The sequence below is a fragment of the Helianthus annuus genome, chromosome 12, assembly GCF_002127325.2.
Source record: "Helianthus annuus cultivar XRQ/B chromosome 12, HanXRQr2.0-SUNRISE, whole genome shotgun sequence".
Lineage (NCBI taxonomy): Eukaryota > Viridiplantae > Streptophyta > Magnoliopsida > Asterales > Asteraceae > Helianthus > Helianthus annuus.
In genome coordinates, this window is record NC_035444.2 from 97,973,417 (window position 1) to 97,979,682 (window position 6,266).

Sequence of the window (6,266 nt, forward strand, 5' to 3'; positions counted from 1 at the left end):
TTTTCCGGAAAAACCATTTTGATTAAAACAATCTTAAGTGTTTTGAAATTATAATGGGAAAATAGTTTGTTGTGAGGGTGAGTTCTGATTGTTTATGCCAAGTGGATGGAGAATTGAGGCGATTCGATATCATTTGTCATGTTCTTGTACAGTTTGTTTTAAATTTTCTTTAAATGCGTTTGAATTTTAGGGGGAGTAAAAATTTAAAAATTTCAGAAAATCCAAAAACATTAGAAAATTTGAAAAAAAAAAAAAACATGATAAAATGAAAAATGAGTTTTTGTTGCATAAAAGAGGAAATGATAGTACATCAGTGGACTATCACAACACACTAAAGAAATGTAAAGTAAAAATGTGATAAACAATCTCACTGTGGATGTGCCAGTAGGTTTTTGCACATTTAGTAGATTGTGACGAGATATAAATCTAAATTTCAAAACTTGCTTATCTCGTGGGGAACATTTCTTGGATATATGGGTAACCCCCGAAATCTTGTTTGAAAGGTCCCTCTTTCTGAGATACTAGGTCTTTATACTTAGTGATATCTGGGGTATTATTCCGGGACTTCTGCTGAATGGAAATTCTGACCTAGTCCCCGTATAATACTTTCTGCAAATGCTTGAAATATAGCACCGCCTTCAGCATAAAAATGATGAAACATTGAAAAATGTTAATCATTGCTATTGAAGAAAAGATCCTCTAAAGGGGACACACCTAAATTCGAGCCGTCATCTCTCTGCTGAATGGAAGTTCTGACCTGAGCTCTCACGGTTTCGCATCTAACCCCTTTACAGATATCATCTGTGGGATACTCACCTGTAAGACTGAATATTGGGATCTGGATATGGGAGTATATTCAAGTGGTGGGACATGCGAATAACTTTAAGTTCTTAAGACATTAATCTCGTATCTCGGAAAAGTTGAAATTTGTGTGAAAATTTAAGTGGATCAGAATACTGACAATCTAGGTGAATTATTTAAAACTTAAAATGAAATCAAGCTTAACGGTGTTAGTGATTTGTCTCGGAAACTGATATGATCCTCTTGCACAAACTCACAAAAATATTGTCTGTAAATATGTCACACCCCAATTTCCACGTGTCACCGGTGGCCCGGTGGAGGGTATGGTGACGTAGTTGGCATCATCATAGACAAACAACACAATATAATAATGCACAGCGGAAGCAGAAATAGATTCATTTCAACTTTAAATAAAATGTAATATTAGATATCACGAGTAGTTGAAACGAATCCACAGGCGGATCAAATAAAATAAGATAATTGTTCAACAGTTTTATTGTCGTCCGAGCTTGCGAGACTATTGTGGACGCTCTAGGAAACAGCCAGCCTAGTACGTGTAGTACCTGCACTTAATCTTTTGGGAAAATACGTCAGTTTACACTGGTAAATACAAATTAACTGACTCATTTTGAAAATGATTGAAAATTGATTTAAATGCACATGGCATAAAAATATTTTTATAACTTGGGAAAATTATGCAATATAATCTTGTGAACGAATTACATGTTACTCGTGCGTTCAGTAGCCCGGGATCTTGTCCGGGTTAAAGATTAATAGACACACCACAATATAGAGTTATACACTGACGGGTGTACGCCTACACCCCGTGCTCTGGTCGTGGCCATCTCGTAAGATAATGCCAAGGATATCCGGGACATGGTCATTAACCCCCCAAAGGCTTTAAGTAAAACAAGACTGTTTAAACGAGCCGATCAAAATTATTCAATTGAACACCCAAGGGTGCAAGATTTTGTACGCTCGATCAAGCGGTATTCTATATACCGTAACCCAAGCCCGTATAGGGAAAATAAGTTAAAAAGTATTTACCTGAGTAAGTATGAATCACAATTGGCAAGTGAGGGTAGCTTTTACTGGGCCTCCTATTCTGGAACAAAGGTTTATAATAACCTATTAGATTCCTAACGGGTCTTTTTTTTAAGCCTAAGCTTGACCGGTTAGTTTTAAGGACGATACGGTTCAAGCGCACGATTAAGCGAAGACCGGATAGAATGTGATTTAGACCCGACAAGTTTGAATACTTGTATAATATGGGTATACTAAATACATTCTGGATTTTGAGACAAAAATGATAACGTTTGACCCGTTTCGGTCAATTTATGCAAACTAGTTACATAAACCGAACCGAGCGCTAAAAGAGCGTTACGGGTAGCCAAAAGAGTCATATGCAAGTTCCCTGAGATAATATGCTTTAAATATGTTATAATATCAGCAAGTTATGTTCTATTATGCCCCGAATGAATTTAAACTCAATTTATGCCTTATAAGGGCATTTTGGTCATTTAAAAGATTATAAAAGAGTCAAATTTGAAATCTGAGTTACAGGTCTGATTTATACAGTAAATATACTCAATTTGACATGTTATAACAGTAGGGTATGACCCATATACAAAACTTATTATTTAAAATCAAACTATGCACCGTAGGGGTATTTTGGTAATTTCACAAGGGCTAAAAATGTCAAAACTGGAAATCTGAGTTCAAAAACTTATACTTACTGTTATTTTATAAAAATATGCTAAATACATCAGTAGGTATAATCCTTATATGTTAAATATCGGTATAACGCATACCATGCGCTAAAAACGCTTAGAAAGACGATTTAGAGCCGTTTCCGGGTTTTTAAAAGAAAGCTGAGATTTTTATATTTCCAGAATGCTCAAAATAATTTATTTAACAAATAAAATCAGTAGAAAAAGGTTTGGGTCAAAAGGATGCATAAAACTCATTTTGTGGCTTAAAAGGTCAAAACCGGCATTAACCGAATCAACTTAGCGACCTATGATACGATCGGCCAAAAATTAAATAAAAATCTTCAAAAATCTCAAAATATTATATAACATCAGTGGGTAAAAAGTTTTATATCAAAACGGGGCCTTAAATAGGTTATACGCTAAATGCGCCGTTTACTTAGCATAAAGCTATAGTTTTACGATATCGGCCATAACTCGAAATCCGGACCTCCAACTGATATCAAATTTTCGATGCAAGTTTATAAATCAGTAATAAAGGTTTCTACTCTTTCACTTTTCCAAAGATCACGTTTTATAACAAAAAGGGCAAAATAGTCAACTTTAAGCATCAATCGGAAACATGCATATGAATCGGTTAAGCATAGACTCAAGTTGTAAAAATTCCAGAGAGTTAAACTTAGATATAAATGGTCAAAAATAAACTCTAATACAGATCTCAAACATGCATGCATGGATCCGAATCGAGAGTCAACGAAAAAGTCGTTTTATAAGACTTTCGGTTCCGATCCGAGTTTATACTAAAGATTGTCGAGTTGATTATGATAAAACATATTCTTACATTCATTATAAAGCTATTTTTGATGATCAAACTGATTGCATGTCATCTACATTACCATTTATGCTATAATTTGCAAAAACACTTCCTGTTGACTTTTTAAGAACATCTTTGACTCGACAAATAGCATGCTTAGAGTGGGAATCAGAGAATACCCTTTTGAGGGTTTGTTTCCCACATAAATACCAACATTTAGGTACTTTCAGTTTGAGAAATGACAGAGCCAAATTCTTTTAATCGAAAAGTCAAACTATATTTACTACGGATTGACTTTTAGCTAATAATCTATGATAGAACGAATTAGAGAGGGTTATGAATGCTTACAAGGGTCCTAATGAAGCTTAGGAATCACTATGAGGCTGCCTTGTCGATCAGAAAGTCCCTGGAGATGCCTTGTGAATTATTGCAAGTTGCTAGTGTTCTTGTTACAAACACAAGTGCCCCCAAATTATGATGCTTTGATCTGATTTATGTTGTTTCAGGAGTTGTAAGAAGTCTACAGGTGTCCATACATGCATGGGGGTTGATTGGTGCAATTGGGAGGTGGAAATAGCTGTAAAACACTCATAATTCGGACCCAAATACTACTGATTCGCGAATTTATGTTACTGGGCATGGTATACGGACCGTAAGGTCCCTGTATACGGTCCGCAAGGACCTGTTCAGCATAAGAAATCTTTTATTAATTGGCAGATTTGGCCCCTGTTCTTCGCACGCTAGGTTTTGTCGTTTATCTTGACTCGTAAACCCCCAAACTTGGTTTTTAGGAACCTTGGGACATTTACCAACATGGTAAAGTCCTTGGTTAACTTTTCGCTCACCCGAAAAGTCATGAAATTCGACGTTGACGCTTTTAACCCCTCAAGTACGGTTTTGGCCATAACTTTCTCATACGATAGCGAAACTTCATGAAATTTTTACCACATATTCTAGTGAGTATATTCTAGCATTACAAAGCTTCGGGGCTGCCAAAAGATCACTCAGAGGTATAAATTCAACATGTTGACACTTTTAGTCCCTATAGTTTGTAATTCCTCACTTTCGTGCATTTTCCGCTTCGTATGATCCATGATCCATCCGTTTAGGGTTATAAACATTATGTAGGGTTATTATAGAGTCTATTTATCCATTGTTGACACTTTGGACCCTTACGTTCCATAGTTTTCACTGTTTCTCAACTTTAGTCCCTCTAAAGTATGTTTTCGCATATGCAAAGCCTATGACACGTGTCAATACATTATTGGACGAAAAATTTCGAGGTGTTACATCCTCACCCCCTTAAAAGAAATCTCGACCTCGAGATTTACTGAAACAAATGAGGATATTTTTCCTTCATCGTGGATTCTACTTCCCACGTGTATTCGGGACCTCTACGGGCATCCCATTTGACCTTAACAATAGGTACATGCTTCCTTCGAAGCTTCTTCACCTGTCGATCCTCGATCGACAATGGTTTTTCCACGAACTTCAAACTCTCGTCTATGTGTATATCTGTATGCGGTATAACCAGTGATTCATCAGCGAAACACTTCTTCAAATTACAGATGTGGAACACATTATGAATAGCGCTAAGTTCTTCAGGCAAGTTTAACTTATAAGCAACTGACCCAACACGTTCGATAATCTCGAAAGGTCCTATATATCTCGGGCTTAGCTTGCCTTTCTTACCAAATCGCATCACCCCCTTCCAGGGTGATACCTTAAGCAATACTTTATCACCTACCTCGAAGTGAAAATCTTTGCGCTTAGGATCCGCATAACTCTTCTGCCTATCCCTGGCAGCTTTCAAACGATCGCGAATCTGAACGATCTTGTCCGTCGTCTCAAAAACGATTTCTGGTCCTGATAGTTGGACATCTCCAACTTCTGCCCAACAGATGGGCGATCTACACTTTCTACCGTATAAGGCCTCAAAAGGCGCAGCTTTTATGCTAGTGTGGTAGCTATTGTTGTAGGAGAATTCGATCAGTGGTAGGTTCTTATCCCAACTACCACCCAAGTCGATCGCACATGCACGCAGCATGTCTTCCAAAGTTTGAATAGTACGCTCACTCTGACCATCGGTTTGAGGATGATAAGCGGTACTAAAATTCAAACGAGTGCCCAATGATTGTTGGAAACTCTTCCAAAAATGTGACGTATACCTAGTATCTCTATCGGAGATAATAGATACAGGTATACCATGTAACGCTACAATCTTATCAACGTATAGTTGAGCTAACATATCGGAGCTATACGTCTCCTTGATGGGTAGAAAATGAGCTGACTTCGTCAGTCTATCTACTATGACCCATATGGTATCATTTCCCTTTCTCGTCTTTGGCAACTTGGTGATGAAATCCATTGTCACCATTTCCCACTTCCATTTGGGAATTTCAGGTTGTTGAAGCAAACCTGACGGCTTCTGATGCTCCGCTTTGACTTGCGCACAAGTCAAACATTTAGCTACATGCTCAGCTACGGACTTTTTCAAACCAATCCACCAGTAGTTTGCTTTCAGATCCTGGTACATCTTATCAGCTCCAGGATGAACGGAATATTTAGAGCTGTGGGCTTCCTGGAGGATAACATCCCGAAGTCCTCCATAAACTAGAACCCATATTCGTCCGTTCAGTCTTAGCATTCCATCTTTATCGTGGGATAACTGCTCCTCAGTTACTCCTAACTTCTCTTCAGGATAGTTAGCTTCCAACACAGCTTCCTTCTGTGCAGCTAACACCCTTTCGTTCAAATTATTCCTTATTTCAATGCGCTTGGCATTGATCCTGATCGGTTTCACTCTTTCTTTCCTGCTTAAGGCGTCGGCAACTACATTGGCCTTGCCTGGATGGTATCTTATCTCACAGTCGAAATCATTTAGAGTTTCCATCCATCGCCTTTGTCACATGTTTAATTCCTTCTGATTGAACAAATGTTGC